Source organism: Balaenoptera physalus (assembly GCF_965194825.1).
Source record: "Balaenoptera physalus genome assembly, chromosome: 11".
NCBI classification, from domain to species: Eukaryota; Metazoa; Chordata; class Mammalia; order Artiodactyla; family Balaenopteridae; genus Balaenoptera; species Balaenoptera physalus.
Genome location: NC_138896.1, coordinates 80,209,569 through 80,233,393, shown reverse-complemented (window position 1 = coordinate 80,233,393; position 23,825 = coordinate 80,209,569). Strand labels below are relative to the sequence as shown.

At 38.7% G+C, this 23,825-nt stretch overlaps 1 protein-coding gene and 2 long non-coding RNA genes across 21 annotated transcripts in view; 1 reads left to right on the top strand and 2 right to left on the bottom strand.

Moving 5' to 3' along the window:
• The window catches only part of LOC309637552, a 398,176-nt gene that overhangs the window by 71,529 nt on the left and 302,822 nt on the right, over window positions 1-23,825 (bottom strand). The gene's annotated exons all lie outside the window — the stretch shown is intronic.
• CFAP20DC (CFAP20 domain containing) overlaps window positions 1-23,825 on the top strand; it is a 303,119-nt gene that overhangs the window by 192,404 nt on the left and 86,890 nt on the right. The window lies entirely within an intron of this gene.
• LOC309637571 lies at window positions 1,110-23,812 on the bottom strand. The gene is made up of 3 exons (XR_014250668.1): window positions 23,212-23,812; window positions 17,862-20,526; window positions 1,110-10,861 (listed from the first exon to the last, which is right to left on the bottom strand). It is a non-coding gene; the product is annotated as an uncharacterized lncRNA (long non-coding RNA).

The window sequence follows — 23,825 nt, the reverse complement described above, 5'->3', positions numbered from 1 at the left end:
TGAGGTGGAGATCTCTGGGACAGCTTTTGCCGTTTCATATTATATGGGGCCCGGAGGTCTCTGGTGGACCAGTTTCCTGAACTCGGGTCTCCCATATCGGAGCCTCAGGCCTGACACCTGCCCTGAGCACAAAGACCCTGTCAGCCACACGGCTCAGAAGAAAAGGGAGAAAAAGAAAGAAAGAAAGAAAAAATAATAAATTAAAATAAAATAAAGCTATTAAAATAAAATATTGAAAGAAAGAAAGAAGAGAGCAACCAAACCAAAAACCAAATCCACCAATGATAACAAGCGCTAAAAACTGTACTAAAAAAAAAAAAATACGGACAGACAGAACGCTAGGACAAATGGTAAAAGCAAAGCTATACAGACAAAATCACACAAAGAAGCATACACATACACGCTCACAAAAAGAGAAAAAGGATAAACATATATGTCTATATATATATATATGAATGGAAGAGAGCAACCAAATCAATAAACAAATCTACCAATGATAATAAGCTCTAAATACTAAACTAAGATAAACATAAAACCAGAAACAAATTAGATGCAGAAAGCAAACTCCAATTCTACAGTTGCTCCCAAAGTCCACCACCTAAATTTTGGGATGATTCATTGTCTATTCAGGTATTCCACAGATGCAGGGTACATCAAGATGACTGTGGAGATTTAATCCACTGCTCCTGAGGCTGCTGGGAGGAATTTCCATTCCTCTTTGTTTGCCCAGCTCCTGGGGTTCAGCTTTGGATCTGGCCCTGCCTCTGCGTGCAGGTTCCATGAGGGCGTCTGTCCCCCGCCCAGACAGGACAGGGTTAAAGGAGCAGCTGATTAGGGGGCTCTGGCTCACTCAGGCCGGGGGGAGGGAGGGGTCCAGATTGCAGGGTGAGCCTGCGGCGGCAGAGGCCAGCATGACGTTGCAACAGCCTGAGGCACACCATGTGTTCTCCTGTGGAAGTTGTCCCTGGATCACGGGACCCTGGCAGTGGCGGGCTGCACAGGCTCCCAGGAGAGGAGGTGTGGGTAGTGACCTGTGCTTGCACACAGCCTTCTTGGTGGCAGCAGCAGCAGCCTTAGCATCTCATGCCTGTCTCTGGTGTCTGCGCTAATAGCTGTGGCTCGCACCCATCTCTGGAGCTCGTTTAGGCGGTGCTCTGAATCCCCTCTCCTTGTGCACCCCAAAACAATGGTCTCTTGCCTCTTAGGCAGCTCCAGACTTTTTCCCGGACTCCCTCCTGGCTAGGCGTGGCGCACTAGCCCCCTTCAGGCTGTGTTCACGCAGCCAATCCCAGTCCTCTCCCTGGGACCTGACCTCCGAAGCCAGAGCCTGAGCTCCCAGCCCTCAGCCCCACCCACTGGTGGGTGAGCAGACAAGCCTCTTGGGCTGGTGAGTGCTGGTCAGCACCGATCCTCTGTGCGGGAATCTCTCCGCTTTGCCCTCCGCACCCCTGTTGCTGCGCTCTCCTCCGTGGCTCCGAAGCTTCTTCCCCCCTCCAGCACCCCCTTTCTCTGCCAGTGAAGGGGCTTCCTAGTGTGTGGAAACCTTTCCTCCTTCACAGCTCCCTCCCAGAGGTGCAGGTCCCATCCCTATTCTTTTGTCTCTGTTTTTTCTTTTTTCTTTTGCCCTACCCAGGTATGTGGGGAGTTTCTTGCCTTTTGATAAGTCTGAGGTCTTCTGCCAGCATTTAGTAGGTGTTCTGTAGGAATTGTTCCACATGTAGATGTATTTTTTATGTATTTGTGGGGAGGTAGGTGATTTCACGTCTTACTCCTACGCCATCTTGAAGGTCCCCCCATACAATTGATTTTTAAATTGATTTTGTATCTTGCAACCTTGCTGAACATTTATTAGTTCTAATAGTGTTTTGTGAATTCCTTTGGATTTTCTATATACAAGATCATGGCATTGCAGATAGAGATAGTTCTACTTCCTTTCCAGTCTGGATGTTTTTTATTTCTTCTTCTAACTTAATTGCATCCACAAATTGGAAGGGTTTTTTAATAAATTTATTTATTTTATTTATTTATTTTTGGCTTCGTTGAGTCTTCATTGCTGCGCGTGGGCTCAGTAGTTGTGGCACACGGGCTTACTTGCTCCGAGGCATGTGGGATCTTCCCGGACCAGGGCTCAAACCCGTGTCCCCTGCATTGGCAGGCGGATTCTTAACCACTGCGCCACCAGGAAAGTCCCCACAAATTGGATTTAATTTCAATAAAAATCTTTTTTTCTTTCAATATATGTAAGATTTAATACTTAATAGTGTGGCCCCAGTATGAATTGTAACACAGGCCTGATGAGCTCAGACAGGCCTAGAAAGATTCTACTGGTGTGACTCAAAAGAATTGTGCTTGATGCAAGAAGAAAATTCTGAGAATTCTCCTGGAACTAGAAGTCCATTTAATATTAATATGAATGCAGGTGTGAAATTACCTTTGCTGGCTAGCATCACAGTCCCTATATGTAGAGTTCTGATATGTATGGAGGTTCTACCGCCTAAGCTGGGTTTCTAGAATAAAGCATCTCCAGGTGATGGAGTATGCTTATTCTGGTTCTGCTTCTGAATAAGTAAGAGCATCTCCTCTTCTGTTGACAGCTTATCAGGTCAGGTATTCTCCCAGCTGCTAGAGATACACTGACCAAGAAAGATGAAGCCTCTGTCCTCAGGGAGCTTATATCTGTTGGAAGACACAGATAGCAAATAAACAAGTGCATACGGTGATTATAAACTTTATATGATAAAGACTTGGGAAGGAAAAAACTGGGTGATATAATAGAGTGGTAGGTTAGATAGAATTGTGGGCACTTTACCTAGTATCTGACTGAGTAGGTGACATTTGAGCTGAGAGCTAAAGTTTAAGATGAAGGCAGCCATGCAAAGAACTAGAGGATAATGTTTTAGGCATCAGGAACAGCAGGTACAAAGCTCCTAAAATGGGCATCTTTGAGGAATAAAGGAGGCCCATCTAGGTGGGACATATGGGCAAGGGGAAAATAGAAGAGGGTGACATCAGAGAGGTAAACAGACCCAGATCATGTAAGGTCAGGGAGGACGTGGTGAAGAGGGTGGCCTTTATTCCAAATGCAGTGGTAAGTCTTTGAAGGTTATTAAGCAAGGCAATGACGTTTATATTCAAAAAGTCTCCTCCGGCCGCGTCCAGAATGGATTCAATAGGGCAGGCATAGAAGCAGGGAAAGCAATTGAGGCATTACTCTGATAGTTCAGAGTGGAGATGAAGAGAAGTAGCAGATTACTGGAATAATGGGGAAGTAGGACTGACAGGATGTAAGAAAGAAGAAACAGGCAGAATCAAGGATGGTGCTTAGGTTTAGGACTTGAGTAACCAGACAGATGGTCATGTCATTTACTGGGCTGTGGCAGACTGGATGTATCTGAGCCATCAGCCTAGGCATCAAGGTACCACAATCAGGAATTGTAAGTGAACATCCCATTGAAAATCTGTGCTCTCACAAAGTGCCAACGTGAAGCAACTTTATGACAAAAGAAAAACAGAGGCTCTTACAAAAGGAGGTGCAAGAAAATTGTCTTCCTAATCCCCTGATATGGAAGAGTACTAGTAATTTTTAAGGAACGCTTACTGAAATTGATTTGACTGCTTGGTAAACTTCTTTCTTGCAATGTTTTATTCATATCTTAATAGAGTTCTCTATTATTAAGTTCAAATATTTTTAATTAAGAAAGAAGTACAGCCCTCTGGGTAGTATTGCAATCATATAGATAGCTGGTAATTAAACCTTTCCACATGTATAACTGCATTCAAATAATTTTGAATGAATCAGTTTAAACCTGCAGATGTCATTATGTGCACCTTTAAACAAATAAACAAGACATATATAACAGTCTTTGTGGTTCCAGAAAAAAGTTGGAGTTTTTGAAGAATTGCTATTTTCATAAGAATGACAAAATATGCTACCAATTACAAATTCAGGTATTCTCTTTAGAAAAAAAGACATGACTTTTTATAGGAAAAACATTGTAAAATATATATAACTTTTGAGTTTAATTTTCACATTTCCAGTTTTCAAAATCAGAACTGAATTATGGAAAGACACTTTTAAAGATATTTTAGGCCATGGTATGATGTGAGCAAATTTTTCTCTTAATCATGAAGCCTTTTTTTTTTGGATAATAAAAAAGGATTAGTTTCATCGCCTCCCTGCTGAACTTGAGCCCAGTATTAGAGCAGTGAATATCTATCATCATATATTTTTTAAGTTATAAAAGTTTACTATTCAATGCAATTTATGCTCAACAAACTTAGAGAAAAATGAATTTGTAAATTATTTTAGAGTTCTAAAGGCATTATTCCATTACATAAATTTCTGCATTTTCTAGGGTGTGTAATACTCTTTGTTCAGAAAGATGATGCCATCTTTCTCTCTTTGAATTTGCCACTCAAGTATGCCATTTGCAGCTGTCTTTCTAACAATACTGCATTGTTTGAAGAATTCATAAATGTCTTTCTCACCCCTGACTTGCTTCAGCGACAACAATATTCCATTGTTGCAAAACACCTGTCTCAGGGTCAGGTTGCCTTGTATGTTATACATCACCCTGGCCCAATTGGGGAGGTTCACTTAGGGATGACTCTCCCTGCTTCAGCAGCTTCTACCACAGATGCCCACCGACCTCATGCTGCCCTGATCCTTCCCTTTGCTGCCCTCAAGGCCTTCCCCAAACAGCGCCCTATGTCATGTCTATCCACATCTTCATTCTTCGAAACTGAGAAGTCAGGAGCAGTGGGCACCATGGTTCAGAGCACCAGCTCAAATCAGACAGACCTGATTTGAATCCTAGCTTTGCTTCCTTTTTCTTATGTGACCGTGGACACATTTCTTAACCTCTTTGAGCCTTGGTTATGTCATATGTAAACTTGGAGAAAATAACAATACTTATTCCGTAGGGTTGTTTTGAGTATTAAATGAGATAGTACATGTAGAACTACTATCCCATAGTCCAACAGGATATTTTCTTGTACCTATTTCTGAGTAGTTAGAATTGTAAACCAGTATGCCTGGCATTCTAAAGCAGACCTTTCAATTTCAATCAAATTCTAGAAACTAATTATTGAGATTGTTCAATAAGTGATAACTATATATGCTTCTTGTCCTCTGCTTATCGTTGAATCCACTGTTAACATAAGAGTAAATTAATGGGTCACTTCTTCCAGGTAACATGTTGATATTTTTTCAAAGATACACTGAAGAGAGAAAAATATTTAGAAGCAGGATGTGATGTCTCTCCAGTCATTCCCCAGAGACCACCCTCGATGTACTTACCATGTTCCCAGAACTAAATTGTAGGTGTGTAGCTCCATGATTGATGGAGTGAATTGAACTTGGGCAGGACTGACAGCATTTCATAAACTGCACTGTTAACCATGGGAAGAATATTTCATTTATTAAATTGGACATTCCTGCCAATTAATAGTCTTTGGAAAAAGAGTCTGATATTTGATGTTTTGTTGATACTGTACTCTTTCCTTGTCTCTGTAAAAACAAGGTCATTATCTCAGTCTTATCTGTCAATGTACTGCTGGGGATATTGCTGAAGCTATAGAATTTGGTGATTAAATAACATTTGTGTCACCAGTAAAAGTATTTGAATTAGGCATAGAAATTTCCCAGGTGGGACTCACTCCTAGCCCTCTGCCTTCTTTTTGAATATTTTTCTGTCTGAACTGCTGCTGATACTACAGGGTGGTTTGTTTCTTTCACTTTCTTTGTATCTAGTGTCTAATTTAGTTATCCGCCAAGGCAAAATGGTCTAGAATAGATGTATGTTAAAATAATTTAGGATGGAATTGTGGTTTAAAATCCAGGTGATGATATGGAATTGCAAGAGTTATTAGGACATTTTCTTATCTCCATTTCTGAGTAGTTAGTTATGCAAACAATATGCCAGTTACTCTGATGAAGAGGAGCAGTTTCAAATTCTCCGAAGTTTCAGAAATTGTAGCTAGAAAGTCTTGACAAAAATTAAGAGACTATCAGAAGTATGAATCAATGAAAATACGTTAGTGGTTTAACCCACACACTGTGGCGTTTCATTGTCAGTTCTCCAGTATTCCAATGCTAAGGTTAGCATCCTACTAATTGAATGTTTATGGAAGAAATCCATCTTCTTTGATGTCTTGTTCTTCCTAATTTTAAAGAGGATCAAGTCAAATTTGTCATTTTCCTTCTTTATGTAAGAGGTACTAGGCTATTTTCTAAACCCATTGAGATTGAGGTCTTTGATTAAGAACCTCGTTTGTGGCTTTAAGGATTTGGAGTACTTGCCATGTGCCAGGCCCTCTACAAGGTGTCCCATACTATCTCCAGTCTCCATTTTCACCCCTCATGAGAGGCCTTCCTTATTTGAAAGATAAGGAAGGAGAGAGGTTTAGCTTGTTCACATATAATAAGTGACAAGGCAGAGTATCAAACCCAGGAGATCTGGCCAGAAAAGCCTGTGTACCTTCCACCACACTGGCCCATCACCCTTAGTTAAAGACCACTGAAAAAATTCTGTGATTATTTTGTGTGGCAATTTAACTTCTATTGCCACGTGAAGCTTTGCAGTATTTTAATGTGCAGAAGCATGCACAGATGTTGGTATATCTGTCGTTACTGTTTTACAACCAGTTTTATATTCTAAACAGTTCAAACTTACTTAAAAGTTATCATCTTCCCATTTCAGAAGCATCAGTTGGCTTGCCTCTGCTGTTTTCATCTCTATAAGCAATCTCAGTAATTGTTTTCCTCCTGGTTCTTTAAATAATATTTTAAACTACCACTTATTGAATGGCTACTATGCTTGTCCCATGTACAAGGCTACAATTCACCTTGTAGATGGCATATCCTTGAGTATAATATAAAACCTGTTCAATTTGGTTTTACTAGATTCCTTCTAGTCTATTATTCTTAAACTCAGAAGATAGATGCTGGAAAATTACAAATTGTTTATCAACTCACTTTAAGGTTAATAAGAGATCAGCTATATTTGTCAGAGAATTCTTTCTGAAAATTAGCAAGCTGACTACCAAGGCAAAATGTATGGAAGTATATTTCTTTTTAGGTCATGGATTAAAAGAGTACTCTATACAAATATAGCACATAAATATAAAGATCTTTTTCTTTAAATCTTTTCGTGCCAAAAAAGAGAGAGCCACATATATAAGATAGATAGCTATCGCTTTGCAAGGAATTTTGCCACTGTTGGATTTAATTAGCCAACAATTCTTTACCTGAGACATTTTAAGAGATTATTATTCATGCATCATGAAATATGGATTGAGTCAAGGGGTGTGAAGTGTCTCCAGGTCACATGCCGAAATGTTTGTGACAGACATTTCAGAGACAACATTGAGTCTGGTTAAGACTATGTCCACGTGAACGCTTTTAACATAAAACATGATCTAGATTCTGACCGGTTGGTTCTTTTGAATAGCCTGACTCTTAATTTATGCTGTGCAAGTTGACGTAGCATCTCTTAAATTTAGCAAAGGTTTTCGAATTGTACTGTGGCTTGGTCTTTAAGTTTTGATTTATCTCTTTGTGTGGTGAAGACATGCTGAAAGCTACCATATGATTGTGAATGAGTTATGAGCTCAAATATGTGTCACTTAGAGCTCATGTTTGTGGCTTCTGTCTTCTCTTCATTCCTATTGTTAGTGGGCCTGTGTCCCCAATGAATCAGAGCAAATTCTTGTGTGGATAAGTAGCTCAAGAATTTGAAACAAGTCTTCAAAGAGTGCTAGTTGGAAAAGAGATGCTCTAGAACACTAATTTACCATGAGCTATTAGTATTAAAAATGTCAATATAGGAATTAAACACTGTCTGCAAATAGCAATAGGGAGGAGATTAATCTTCAAATTAAAATGCCGATTAAAGTTTAAAATTAGTTTTGGAAAATGGACTTCCACTTTTCTTGCTGTCATGTTGGGGTTCAAAAAAATTCACAAAACTTTCTAATTACATCATTAAAACTCTTAATAATAAATACAAGTTTGAAACTACCATGATACTGACTCCCAGCCACATTTACAAACTGCTTTTTTTCCCCCCATTAAGACAGTCCAGAGTAAGGTGCCAATGACTGACTAATCACTTCCTAGGAAATCTCTCTTTGAGTCTTAGACTTCTTTGCTCTTGTTGGCCACAGAGAAGTAAGCATATCATAAACATATATTTAGATGGATTTTCACAAACTGAACAAACACATGTGACCATCATCTGAATCAAGAAAGAAAACGATGCCGGCACCCCAGAAGCCCCATGGTGCTCCCTCCCTGTCACTCTCCTTTTCTGTCACTGTGCCCTCACAACCACCCCCTACCTGCCAAGACTAGTTTTACCAGTGTATGGTCTCTTGTGTCTGGGTTCTCTCACTCAGCATTTCATTTGTAAGATTCAATATATCAGTCATTTCAATATAGTGTCCTACTGTGTGACTCTCGCACCATTTATTTATCCATTCTACTGTTGATGGGCATTTGGGTAGTTTCCATTTGGGAGCTATTAAAATTATGTCTTTTGGTAGAATCCTATATTTTTTAACAAGACTTGGGCAAGGAAGTGGAAGCCATCTGGTCTTATAAGATTTAGGTTAAATTCTATGTATTTTCATTCTTGTTACTTTGGAACAGTATTACAAATTTCATTTCTAAAACAGTATGTATAAGTAAATAATGCTTTCTATGAATATAAGCTCCATACTTCTAACTTGCCCCATGTTTTCCTGCCTGATGCTTAGAATATGCTTCCATATCACCCTTCCCATCCTTCAAGGCCCGGCTTGAAGAACATCTCCTCCATGAAGCCTTGCCTGATCCTACAAGAAGTGACCTCTCTCTTTTCTGAAATGCCAGACTATTTGGTATATCTCCCTTTTCTCACGTTGCCTTCTGTTATAAGAGCCACTATCCCTTTTGTAGTAGTAGCACCTTTTGAGTCTTGGTGTAACTTAAAGGAATACAAAGAGCCGGAAATTGATTGTTAGAACTTTTATTAAGAGTTTTTACAACATGATGTCTCCTATGCCCTAGGTATCAGGCACTGTCACAATGCAAACCCGATTCAGAAAGAGTCTCGAAGATTTTTATAGGCTCCAGAATGAGAATAACGACCCAATTTTCTCTCAATTCTGTTACTCTCCCAACCATATAAAATAGAAGGACGTTCGTCATCTCATCTTATTAACTGGTGGCCGTGTCTCACTTTGCCTCTACACCACCATTGTAAACTCAGCCTTGTGTCACCCACAGTTCAGTAGAATTGGGTCTTATCTGAGGCTCACAAAATTCTATAGGCAGATATTTGATCAATTAAGCTGTTCCATCTTAAAATCTTTGAGAACAGGGACAAGGTGAAGGGCATCAAGTTGAAAGATTATTTTTGTTTGTTGTGTTTTATCATTTTGCTGGAGTTATCGGTTTTCCTTTTAATCATTATCAAAGTTCTGTGTGATTATTAATACTATACCTCAGTATATGTTACCTTATTGTATACTCATTTCTTTAGAACTCTTAATTGCCCTCCTAGATTATAAGGCCTGTGAAAGCAGGGGCCACATCATACTTGTCTTTGTAACTTCACTGTCTTAGGCTCCCAAAACTGTCTGAAAAAAGATCAATGAAAACAAATGGCTTGAATGCTTTATAAGGGAAGGACTTGCCTGGGAGTCTGAGCACAGCTGAATTATATAGCCTTGAGCCCATTATCTTGCTCCTAAAACAAATCTGATTGATAATGTCTCCCCTCTTTCCTACAAGGATATTTTGAGACAAAATTGGGTTATACATAACAGTTTGAGCCTTTAAGAGAGAGAATTACATAAAACACTTTGCCTCTCAGGAGTTGCATAATTTAGTTAGATGACATCTTGTGCTGGGTCTACTTTAATGTGAAGACTTTATTGCAAGCCTTCTTTTGTAAAAAAATTAATAAATGATTTAACCTTTCTGGTGATTTTGAAATGGTTTAAGAGATTGCAAATCAAGAATGTATCAAGGGGGGCTTCCCTGGTGGCGCAGTGGTTGAGAATCTGCCTGCTAATGCAGGGGACACGGGTTCAAGCCCTGGTCTGGGAAGATCCCACATGCCACGGAGCAACTGGGCCCGTGAGCCACAACTACTGAGCCTGCGCGTCTGGAGCCTGTGCTCCACAACAAGGGAGGCCGTGATAGTGAGAGGCCCACGCACCGTGATGAAGAGTGGCCCCCACTTGCCACAACTAGAGAAAGCCCTCACACAGAAACAAAGACCCAACACAGCCATAAAGAAAGAAAGAAAGGAAGGAAGGGAGGAAGGGAGGAAGGAAAGAAAGAAAAGAAAGAAAGAAAGAAAGAATCTATCAAGGGACTAAGTTAATTACCTCTCTCTGCCACCAGTTGCTCTATTCATGACCCTGGAGAAAGTTGCTTCTTTCTCTCCACTCACTTTTGGCTGTCCCTTCCAGGGTGTTGTCAGAATACATTTTACTGTTGTATCAAATAAAATCATGGAAATATAGAGTTCTAAGCAAAGTTAGCACCACCAGTTTCTAGCACATAAAAAGGTCTCAGTAAGTATTTGTGGGATAAATTAAGGAATGATCAATCCATTTCCACCACTGCAGATTACTGCAATATTCCAGGCAAGTATTTACTTCCCCAACCTCTGCTTCAAATACCTCCGGTGGTGGAGAGAGTTCACTCCCTATGAAGGCCACTCATTCCATTTGTCAACAAATTTAATTACTATCACATGCCACCTTAGACTTCTGTGAGGCTTTTTCTAATTCTACGGGGCAGTTGCATCTTAGTCATATCTCTTGTAGTATTGATCATGATACATTATAATACCCCAACTTATAATACCTGTTAGGGATAACTTGAAGATGGCGGAGTAGAAGGACGTGCTCTCACTCCCTCTTGCGAGAGCACCAGAATCAAAACTGGCTGCTGGACAATCATTGACAGGAAGAACCTGGACTTCACCAAGGAGGATACCCCACGTCCAAGGACAGAGGAGAAGCCACAGTGAGACAGTAGGAGGGGCGCAAACAGAGTAAAATCAAATCCCATAACTGCTGGGTGGGTGACTCACAGACTGGCGAACACTTATACCACAGAAGTCCACCCACTGGAGTGAAGGTTCTGAGCCCCACGTCAGGCTTCCCAACCTGGGGGTCTGGCTACGGGAGAAGGAATTCCTAGAGAATCAGACTTTGAAGCCTAGTGGGAATTGATTGCAGGACTTTGACAGGACTGGGGAAAACAGAGACCCCACTCTTGGAGGGCACACACAAAGTAATGTGTGCATCGGGACCCAGGGAAAGGAGCAGTGACCCTGGGGGAGACTGAACCAGACCTACCTGCTGGTGTTGGGGGGTCTCCTGCAGAGGCGAGTGGTGACTCTCTTTCACCGTGGGGATAAGGACACTGGCAGCTGAGGTTCTGGGAAGCTCTCCTTGCCGTGAGCCCTCCCAGAGTCTGCCATTAACCCCACCAAAGAGCACGGGTAGGCTCCAGTGTTGGGTTGCCTCAGGCAAAACAACCAACAGGGAGGGAACCCAGCCCCACCCATCAACAGTCAAGTGGATTAAGGTTTTACTGAGCTCTGACCACCACAGCAACAGGGAGGGAACCCAGCCCCACCCATCAACAGTCAAGTGGATTAAGGTTTTACTGAGCTCAGACCGCCACAGCAACAGTCAGCTCTACCCACCACCAGAGCCTACCATCAAGCCTCTTAGATAGCCTCAACCACCAGAGGGCAGAGAGCAGAAGCAAGAAAAACTACAATCCTGCAGCCTGTGGACCAAAAACCACAGTTACAGAAAGATAGACAAGATGAAAAGGCAGAGGGCTATATACCAGATGAAGGAACAAGAAAAAACCCCAGAAAAACAACTGAATGAAGTGGAGATAGGCAACCTTCCAGAGAAAGAATTCAAAATAATGATAGTGAAGATGATCCAGGACCTCGGAATAAGAATGGAGGCAAAGATTGAGAAGATGCAAGAAATGATTAACAAAGACCTAGAAGAATTAAAGAACAAACAAACAGAGATGACCAATACAATAACTGAAATGAAAACTACACTAGAAGGAATCAATAGCAGAATAACTGAGGCAGAAGAACGGATAAGTGACCTGGAACACAGAATGGTGGAATTCACTTCTGCGGAACAGACTAAAGAAAAAAGAATGAAAAGAAATGAAGACAGCCTAAGAGACCTCTGGGACAACATTAAACGCAACAACATTCGCATTATAGGGGTCCCAGAAGGAGAAGAGAGAGAGAAAGGACCAGAGAAAATATTTGAAGAGATTATAGTCGAAAACTTCCCTAACATGGGAAAGGAGATAGCCACCCAAGTCCAGGAAGCGCAGAGAGTCCCATACAGAATAAACCCAAGGAGAAACACGCCGAGACACATAGTAATCAAAGTGGCAAAAATTAAAGACAAAGAAAAATTATTGAAAGCAGCAAGGGAAAAACGACAAATAACATACAAGGGGACTCCCATAAGGTTAACAGCTGATTTCTCAGCAGAAACTCTGCAAGCCAGAAGGGAGTGGCATGATATACTTAAAGTGATGAAAGGGAAGAACCTACAACCAAGATTACTCTACCCGGCAAGGATCTCATTTAGATTTGATGGAGAAATCAAAAGCTTTACAGACAAGCAAAAGCTAAGAGAATTCAGCACCACCAAACCAGCTCTACAACAAATGCTAAAGGAACTTCTCTAAGTGGGAAACACAAGAGAAGAAAAGGACCTACAAAAACAAACCCAAAACAATTAAGAAAATGGTCATAGGAACATACATATCGATAATTACCTTAAACGTGAATGGATTAAACGCCCCAACCAAAAGACATAGACTGGCTGAATGGATACAAAAACAGGACCCATATATATGCTGTCTACAAGAGACCCACTTTAGACCTAGGGACACATACACACTGAAAGTGAGGGGATGGAAAAAGATATTCCATGCAAATGGAAATCAAAAGAAAGCTGGAGTAGCTATACTCATATCAGATAAAATAGACTTTAAAATAAAGAATGTTACAAGAGACAAGGAAGGACACTACATAATGATCCAGGGATCAATCCAAGAAGAAGATATAACAATTATAAATATATATGCACCCAACATAGGAGCACCTCAATACATAAGGCAACTGCTAACAGCTATAAAAGAGGAAATCGACAGTAACACAATAATAGTGGGGGACTTTAACACTTCACTTACACCAATGGACAGATCATCCAAAATGAAAATAAATAAGGAAACAGAAGCTTTAAATGACACAATAGACCAGATAGATTTAATTGATATATATAGGACATTCCATCCAAAAACAGCAGATTACACGTTCTTCTCAAGTGCGCACGGAACATTCTCCAGGATAGATCACATCTTGGGTCACAAATCAAGCCTCAGTAAATTTAAGAAAATTGAAATCATACCAAGCATCTTTTCTGACCACAATGCTATGAGATTAGAAATCCATTACAGGGAAAAAAACGTAAAAAAGACAAACACATGGAGGCTAAACAATACATTACTAAATAACCAAAAGATCACTGAAGAATTCAAAGAGGAAATAAAAAAATACCTAGAGACAAATGACAATGAAAACACGACGACCCAAAACCTATGGGATGCAGCAAAAGCGGTTCTAAGAGGGAAGTTTATAGCTATACAAGCCTACCTAAAGAAACAAGAAAAATCTCAAGTAAACAATCTAACCTTACACCTAAAGAAACTAGAGAAAGAAGAGCAAACAAAACCCAAAGTTAGCAGAAGGAAAGAAATCATAAAGATCAGAGCAGAAATAAATGAGATAGAAACAAAGAAAACAATAGCAAAGATCAATAAAACTAAAAGTTGGTTCTTTGAGAAGATAAACAAAATTGATAAGCCATTAGCCAGACTCATCAAGAAAAAGAGGGAGAGGACTCAAATCAATAAAATCAGAAATGAAAAAGGAGAAGTTACAACAGACACTGCAGAAATACAAAACATCCTAAGAGACTACTATAAGCAACTTTATGCCAATAAAATGGACAACCTGGAAGAAATGGACAAATTCTTAGAAAGGTATAACCTTCCAAGACTGAATCAGGAAGAAACAGAAAATATGAACAGACCAATCACAAGTAATGAAATTGAAACTGTGATTAAAAATCTTCCAACAAACAAAAGTCCAGGACCAGATGGCTTCACAGGTGAATTCTATCAAACATTTAGAGAAGAGCTAACACCCATCCTTCTCAAACTCTTCCAAAAAATTGCAGAGGAAGGAACACTCCCAAACTCATTCTATGAGGCCACCATCACCCTGATACCAAAACCAGACAAAGACACTACAAAAAAAGAAAATTACAGACCAATATCACTGATGAATATAGATGCAAAAATCCTCAACAAAATACTAGCAAACAGAATCCAACAACACATTAAAAGGATCATACACCACGATCAAGTGGGATTTATCCCAGGGATGCAAGGATTCTTCAATATACGCAAATCAATCAATGTGATACACCATATTAACAAACTGAAGAATAAAAACCATATGATCATCTCAATAGATGCAGAAAAAGCTTTTGACAAAATTCAACACCCATTTATGATAAAAACTCTCCAGAAAGTGGGCACAGAGGGAACCTACCTCAACATAATAAAGGCCATATATGAGAAACCCACAGCAAACATCATTCTCAATGGTGAAAAACTGAAAGCATTTCCTCTAAGATCAGGAACGAGACAAGGTTGCCCACTCTCACCACTATTATTCAACATAGTTCTGGAAGTCCTAGCCACGGCAATCAGAGAAGAAAAAGAAATAAAAGGAATCCAAATTGGAAAAGAGGAAGTAAAACTGTCACTGTTTGCGGATGACATGATACTATACATAGAGAATCCTAAAACTGCCACCAGAAAACTGCTAGAGCTAATTAATGAATATGGTAAAGTTGCAGGATACAAAATTAATGCACAGAAATCTCTTGCATTCCTATACACTAATGATGAAAAATCTGAAAGAGAAATTATGGAAACACTCCCATTTACCATTGCAACAAAAAGAATAAAATACCTAGGAATAAACCTACCTAGGGAGACAAAAGACCTGTATGCAGAAAACTATAAGACACTGATGAAAGAAATTAAAGATGATACCAACAGATGGAGAGATATACCATGTTCTTGGATTGGAAGAATCAACATTGTGAAAATGAGTATACTACCCAAAGCAATCTACAGATTCAATGCAATCCCTATCAAGTTACCAATGGCATTTTTTACGGAGCTAGAACAAATCATCTTAAAATTTGTATGGAGACACAAAAGACCCCGAATAGCCAAAGCAGTCTTGAGGCAAAAAAATGGAGCTGGAGGAATCAGACTCCCTGACTTCAGACTATACTACAAAGCTACAGTAATCAAGACAATATGGTACTGGCACAAAAACAGAAACATAGATCAATGGAACAAGATAGAAAGCCCAGAGATTAACCCACGCACCTATGGTCAACTAATCTATGACAAAGGAGGCAAAGATATACAATGGAGAAAAGACAGTCTCTTCAATAAGTGGTGCTGGGAAAACTGGACAGCTACATGTAAAAGAATGAAATTAGAATACTCCCTAACACCATACACAAAAATAAACTCAAAATGGATTAGAGACCTAAATATAAGACTGGACACTATAAAACTCTTAGAGGAAAACATAGGAAGAACACTCTTTGACATAAATCACAGCAAGATCTTTTTTGATCCACCTCCTAGAGTAATGGAAATAAAAACAAAAATAAACAAGTGGGACCTAATGAAACTTCAAAGCTTTTGCACAGCAAAGGAAACCATAAACAAGACGAAAAGACAACCCTCAGAATGGGAGAAAATATTTGCAAATGAATCAACGGACAAAGGATTAATCTCCAAAATATATAAACAGCTCATTCAGCTCAATATCAAAGAAACAAACACCGCAATCCAAAAATGGGCAGAAGACCTAAATAGACATTTCTCCAAAGAAGACATACAGACGGCCACGAAGCACATGAAAAGCTGCTCAACATCACTAATGATTAGAGAAATGCAAATCAAAACTACAATGAGGTATCACCTCACTCCTGTTAGAATGGGCATCATCAGAAAATCTACAAACAACAAATGCTGGAGAGGGTGTGGAGAAAAGGGAACCCTCTTGCACTGTTGGTGGGAATGTAAATTGATACAGCCACTATGGAGAACAATATGGAGGTTCCTTAAAAAACTAAAAATAGAATTACCATATGACCCAGCAATCCCACTACTGGGCATATACCCAGAGAAAACCGTAATTCAAAAAGACACATGCACCCGAATGTTCATTGCAGCACTATTTACAATAGGCAGGTCATGGAAGCAACCTAAATGCCCATCAACAGACGAATGGATAAAGAAGTTGTGGTACATATATACAATGGAATATTACTCAGCCATAAAAAGGAACGAAATTGAGTCATTTGTTGAGACGTGGATGGATCTAGAGACTGTCATACAGAGTGAAGTAAGTCAGAAAGAGAAAAACAAATATCATATATTAATGCATGTATGTGGAACCTAGAAAAATGGTACAGATGAGCCAGTTTGCAGGGCAGAAGTTGAGACACAGATGTAGAGAATGGACATATGGACACCAAGGGGGGAAAACTGCGGTGAGGTGGGGATGGTGGTGTGCTGAATTGGGCGATTGGGATTGACATGTATACACTGATATGTATAAAATTGATGCCTAATAAGAACCTGCAGTATAAAAAAACAAACAAAACAACTAATACTAAACTTTCACTGGGTTATTTGTATGGAAATATGTTAATATAAATGTTTCAGACATTACATGAAATTCCTAAAAATCTTATATTTGTATTTGTATGGAAATATGTATGGAAATATGTTAATATAAATGTTTCAGACATTACATGAAATTTCTAAAAATCTTATATGTTATGGTATAATGTTATAAGTAATAATCCTAGTTATTACTTTAAAATGTATATCTCAGAAATAACTAATTTTCTTGTCAACTGCATTATTATGAACTTTCATCAAATCTTTTACCGTGGTCATTTTTAAGTCTTTTGTCATTTACAGACAGTTCTGGGTGTACTCTGATGATTTTGCAAATATGTTCCTATAAAAGGGTTTCATCTTCAAGAAATTCATGGAAAAGACTCTGACAAGTACAGGTTTCTGGTAACTGACTGTACTGCTGAACTGAATGAATAAGCATTTTCAGAACTCTGATGAAAAACTGATGAACTCATAAAAGTGCTAACAAAAGATCAAGATGAAAAAAAAACAATTAATTACATGGGACTGAGTGAACTGATGAGGATGAGTATAATTTTTGTGACTTTCTGTCTGAATTAAAAAAAAAAAATCCCACAAGGACTCAGAGGCAAAGAATATACAAATCAATTTTCACTGCAAAGTAAAGGAGCTGTTACAGTGGAGGATTACTGGACTGAATGTCAATATTATGACATAGTATGAGTGTGTTTCATGTTTGGTAATTGCAATCATTGTTGCTTTTGTTGTGGTCATCCATGTACAATGCTTGGTGTCAGTCTATTTATCTCTTGTAAAAATAAAATACAGTGTGTGTGTGTGAAAAAAAAAAAAAAAAGAAAAGAAAAGATGAGACACCAAAGTTTCAACTGTGTAAAACTGTAGCTACCCAAAAGTAGCAAGGTTTTTGACATCAGAAACTCAGAAAATCGGAACTCTCAAAGAAGAGATCTTTCTTCCATTCTATAAACATTTTTATGTGAAAGCAGAAAAAAATAAAAAAATAAAAAAATAATACCTGTTAGGTCTCCCTTTCTAGACTGAGCTCCATGAGGACAGAGATGTGTCTCATTTTCTTTATACTCCCAGCTCCTAGCATAGTACAGAATGGCTGAAAGGGGCCAGAGAAAGTGAGAGGAAAGAATAATAATAACAGGGAGCATATGTATTGATTGCCAACCCAGAGGTCTCCTAAGAGGGATGTATTCACCCCAGAAGAGGTGTATCAAAAAGAATCAGCTGAGCTTCACACTATTTCCATTTATTTTTTTAAGCTCAACCATTTTCGTTTCTATTTTTTGTGTGTGTATGTTTTATACCATACATACTATTTTAATATAGTTGTACATTTGTTTAATTTTATAAATAAACATATATTGGAAGGTACATACTCAAACACGTTCTGATAAAGGCACAAATTGTTGAGTTTGGAGACACTTAGTATAGCTGTTTGTCAGGTACTATGCTAAGCATTTGATATACATTATTTTAGTCCACCAAAAATCCCATGAGGTATACACTATGGTTCCATTTTATAGATTAAGAAACTAAGGCACAGAGAGATTAGGTGATTTGCCCAATCACATATAGCTGGTAAATGATGAAACCAGGGCTATGTGTGGCTTAACCACTGCAGCATTCTCTCTTGTTTTTCTGTCTTAGCACCTAGGGTTGTACCCCAGGCACAGTATAGGCTTGTGGATTAAATAAACAAATCAAATGGCTGAATTAATCATACTAAGTACTTATAAAAGCTTTATTCTTAAGAAAAATTTTGAAAATAAAATTTCCTTTTTCATTGTAAAAGCGTGTATTGTCAATGCAAGCCAAATAACATACCTATGTGAACACGTTAGAATGTTTAGTTCCATTTCTTGACAGAAAAACTGAAGTGAAGGACAGCAAGTCACATGTTTACTATTGATCCCAAAGTCAAATGGCTAGTCTTGTTTTCACATCTAATTACTGAACTACTTTTTTTTAGTTGAGGTATAATTCATATACCATAAAGTTCAGGAGTTTTTAGTATATTCACAACATTCTATAACCACCATCACAGCCTAATTTCAGAACATTTGCATCACCCCAGAGAGAAACCCCATACCCATTAGAGATCACTCCCCATTCCCTCTCTCCCCAGTCCCTGGGCAATCACCTGTCTCTCTTCTATCTCTACATATTTGCTTTTTTTGTATATTTCACATAAATGAAATCATACAATCTGTGACCTTTTGCTTCAGGCTGCTTTCACTTAGCATAATGTTTTCAACGTTCATCCATGTTATAGCATGTATCTTTATGGCCAATAATACTCCATTGTATGGATAAACTAAAATCCATTCATCAGTTGATGAACATTTGGTTGTTTCCACTTTGGGGCTATTATGAACAATGCTGCTATGAACATTTGTGTGTAAGTTTTTGTATGCACATATATTGTCAGTTCTTTTGGATATATCCCTGCAAGTGAATTGTTGGGCCACATGGCCCATGTTTAACATTTTGAGGAACCACCAAACTGTTTTCCAAAGTGGCTGTACCATTTCATATTCACAGCCAGTGGTGTATGAGGATTACAGTTTCTCCACATCCTCTCCAGTACTTATTACTGTCTATCTTTTGTATTATAACAATCCTAGTGGATGTGAATGGTACCTCATTGTCATGTTGATTTATTTTTTCTAATGACACTGATGTTGAGCATCTTTTGTTTATTGCCCCCCTATTTCTTTGGAATTTAAATTATTTTTATTTTCTTCTTCTTTAAAGTGTTTTTCATTGGAATATAAACTTTGTTTTTCTTCTTGTGATATCTGTTTTGTCCCAAGAACCCTCAAAGCATATTAAATACTCATGAAATCTCTTATTAGAGATTGCATGACTTCTCAGGGTGCCAAGCTGCTGGAGCCATGAACTGTAAGAATTTAAGTGAGTTTCCACTGGCAACTTTCCAGGAAATCTCCACATCACATTATTAGATCACAAGCTTTCATAACCCCCAAGTTATGATGATGATAATGCTTTATTAAAAAGCTTTTAATGTCATAGAAACACCAAGAATTTTTTTTCCAAATTATATTTTCTTAACTTTTTACATTCCTATGAGGCAGAAAAGAAGGCAGTAGCCATCTCAAAGGGTCTTCCAAGAAAATAAGTGTAGAGATTTGAATATCTTAAAAATTCTAGTGTGTCATGGAAAAAAACTTTTTGAGCATAATCACTGATTCTAGATGTACCAAAATATTTCGAGATTGTTTTCAAGTTATATGCCAGTCCTGGATGTAAATCACACTGCTCATTCATATGTGATGCTAACATTTCAGCAATGTTGAAGTTAATGTTAGCTACCAAATTTGGTTTAAGCCAGAGAGAAAGGAAAGGGCTTGAAAATTCCATATGCCAGTTTCTTCCCTGTACATTGAAATAATATTTATACTAGCCTCTGAAGATTTGTAGTAGTAGTCTTGACAGATTACACATTTAGTGAAGTCCGTGTGAGTGTAAGTGTTTATGGTAGCTCCAAGGTCTTTCTGGCTTTCAGACCTTACGTGTTCTTATCTTCAGTTCATATTTTATTTGATGGCTTTTAACAGCATTAGTCATTCTCAATCTTACTGTAAGTTGAATTTATTTGCTCATAATGTTCACACTGATGAAACTGATCACTTCTCTTGTAAACTGGACTTTTTCCCCCCCCCCCCCGAGCTTTTTTTTTTTTTTTTTAAACATCTTTATTGAAGTATAATTGCCTTACAATGGTGTGTTAGCTTCTGCTTTATAACAAAGTGAATCAGTTATACATATACAATATGTTCCCATTTCTCTTCCCTCTTGCATCTCCCTCCCACCCACCCTCCCCATCCCACCCCTCTAGGTGGTCACAAAGCACCGAGCTGATCTCCCTGTGCTATGCGGCTGCTTCCCACTAGCTATCTATTTTACATTTGGTAGTGTATATATGTCCATGACACTCTCTCACCCTGTCACATCTCACCCCACCCCCTCCCCATATCCTCAAGTCCATTCTCTAGTAGGTCTGTGTCTTTATTCCCGTCTTGCCACTAGGTTCTTCATGGCCTTTTTTTTTTTTTTTTTTCCTTAGATTCCATATATATGTGTTAGCATACTGTATTTGTTTTTCTCTTTCTGACTTACTTCACTCTGTATGACAGACTCTAACTCCATCCACCTCATTACAAATACCTCCATTTCATTTCTTTTTATGGCTGAGTAATATTCCATTGTATATATGTGCCACATCTTCTTTATCCATTCATCTGTCGATGGACATTTAGGTTGCTTCCATGTCCTGGCTATTGTAAATAGAGCTGCAATGAACATTTTGGTACATGACTCTTTTTGACCTATGGTTTTCTCAGGGTATATGCCCAGTAGTGGGATTGCTGGGTCGTATGGTAGTTCTATTTGTAGTTTTTTAAGGAACCTCCATACTGTTCTCCATAGTGGCTGTATCAATTTACATTCCCACCAACAGTGCAAGAATGTTCCCTTTCCTCCACACCCTCTCCAGCATTTATCGTTTCTAGATTTTTTGATGATGGCCATTCTGACCGGTGTGAGATGATATCTCATTGTAGTTTTGATTTGCATTTCTCTAATGATTAATGATGTTGAGCATTCTTTCATGTGTCTGTAGGCCATCTGTATATCTTCTTTGGAGAAATGTCTATTTAGGTCTTCGGCCCATTTTTGGATTGGGTTGTTCGTTTTTTTGTTATTGAGCTGCATGAGCTGCTTGTAAATCTTGGAGATTAATCCTTTGTCAGTTGCTTCATTTGCAAATATTTTCTCCCATTCTGATGGTTGTCTTTTGGTCTTGTTTATGGTTTCCTTAGCTGTGCAAAAGCTTTTAAGTTTCATTAGGTCCCATTTGTTTATTTGTGTTCTTATTTCCATTTCTCTGGGAGCTGGGTCAAAAAGAATCTTGCTGTGATGTATGTCATAGAGTGTTCTGCCTATGTTTTCCTCTAAGAGTTTGATAGTGTCTGGCCTTACACTTAGGTCTTTAATCCATTTTGAGCTTATTTTTGTGCATGGTGTCAGGGAGTGTTCTCATTTCATACTTTTACATGTACCTGTCCAATTTTCCCAACACCACTTATTGAAGAGGCTGTCTTTTCTCCACTGTATATGCTTGCCTCCTTTATCAAAGATAAGGTGACCATATGTGTGTGGGTTTATCTCTGGGCTTTCTATCCTGTTCCATGGATCTATATTTCTGTTTTTGTGCCAGTACCAAACTGTCCTGATTACTGAAGCTTTGTAATATAGTCTGAAGTCAGGGAGCCTGATTCCCCCAGCTCCATTTTTCGTTCTCAGGATTGCTTTGGCTATTCGGGGTCTTTTGTGTTTCCATACAAATTGTGAAATTTTTTGTTCTAGTTCTGTGAAAAATGCCAGTGGTAGTTTGATAGGGATTGCATTGAATCTGTAGATTGCTTTGGGTAGTAGAGTCATTTTCACAATGTTGATTCTTCCAATCCAGGAACATGGTATATCTCTCCATCTATTTGTATCATCTTTAATTTCTTTCATCAGTGTCTTATAATTTTCTGCATACAGGTCTTTTGTCTCCTTAGGTAGGTTTATTCCTAGATATTTTATTCTTTTTGTTGCAATGGTAAACGGGAGTGTTTTCTTAATTTCACTTTCAGATTTTTCGTCATTAGTGTATAGAAATGCAAGAGATTTCTGTGCATTAATTTTGTATCCTGCTACTTTACCAAATTCATTGATTAGCTCTAGGAGTTTTCTGGTAGCATCTTTAGGATTCTCTATGTATAGTATCATGTCATCTGCAAATAGTGACAGCTTTACTTCTTCTTTTCCGATTTGGATTCCTTTTATTTCTTTGTCTTCTCTGATTGCTGTGGCTAACACTTCCAAAACTATGTTGAATAATAGTGGTGAGAGTGGGCAACCTTGTCTTGTTCCTGATCTTAGTGGAAATGGTTTCAGTTTTTCACCATTGAGGATGATGTTTGCTGTGGGTTTGTCATATATGGCCTTTATTATGTTGAGGAAAGTTCCCTCTATGCCTACTTTCTGCAGGTCTTTTATCATAAATGGGTGTTGAATTTTGTCGAAAGCTTTCTCTGCATCTATTGAGATGATCATATGGTTTTTCTCCTTCAATTTGTTAATATGGTGTATCACATTGATTGATTTGTGTATACTGAAGAATCCTTGCATTCCTGGGATAAACCCCACTTGATCATGGTGTATGATCCTTTTAATGTGCTGTTGGATTCTGTGTGCTAGTATTTTGTTGAGGATTTTTGCATCTATGTTCATCAGTGATATTGGCCTGTAGTTTTCTTTCTTTGTGACATCTTTGTAAACTGGACTTTTTTATGGAAAGTTATTCTTCTTTTTTAGAAACTGCTTTGAATTTTTGTTTATTTCGTCAATCCTCGAATACTGGTTGGGCACCAGATGTGAGAAATACAGTAAGACAGTCGTGGTGCTTGCCTTTGTAGCACTCATAGACTACCTGTGGACTCCAAAAGCAGTTACATAAGTGCAATTGTGATAGCGCTAAAAATGAACACTCTAAGATTCTGTGAGAGCACATAATGTGGAGGAACTGATCCAGTTTGGGATCAAACTGGATCAGTTTGGGGTTGTCAGAAAAAGCTTTTCTGAGGAAGTGACGCATAATTTGGGCCCTAAAGGATACCTAGGAATTAGCACACAGGGAACTAGCATGTGCACAGGCACCAAGACAAACATGAGTTCAGTGCTTTTGAGGACCTAAATGAAGTGTGGCTGACACGTCAGGAGGAAAAGACAAGGTGAGGCAGCTGGCATAGGCATCATATAAAGGCATTTTAAGGATCTGGGCCTCTGTCAATCGGGAGCCACTGAAGGGGTTAAGGCTGTAGAGTAGCATTTATTGGTAGCCCATAAAATTAAGAAAGGCCAAGTGACCCTTTGCTGTGTCACTTTCTTCTCTCTTGGT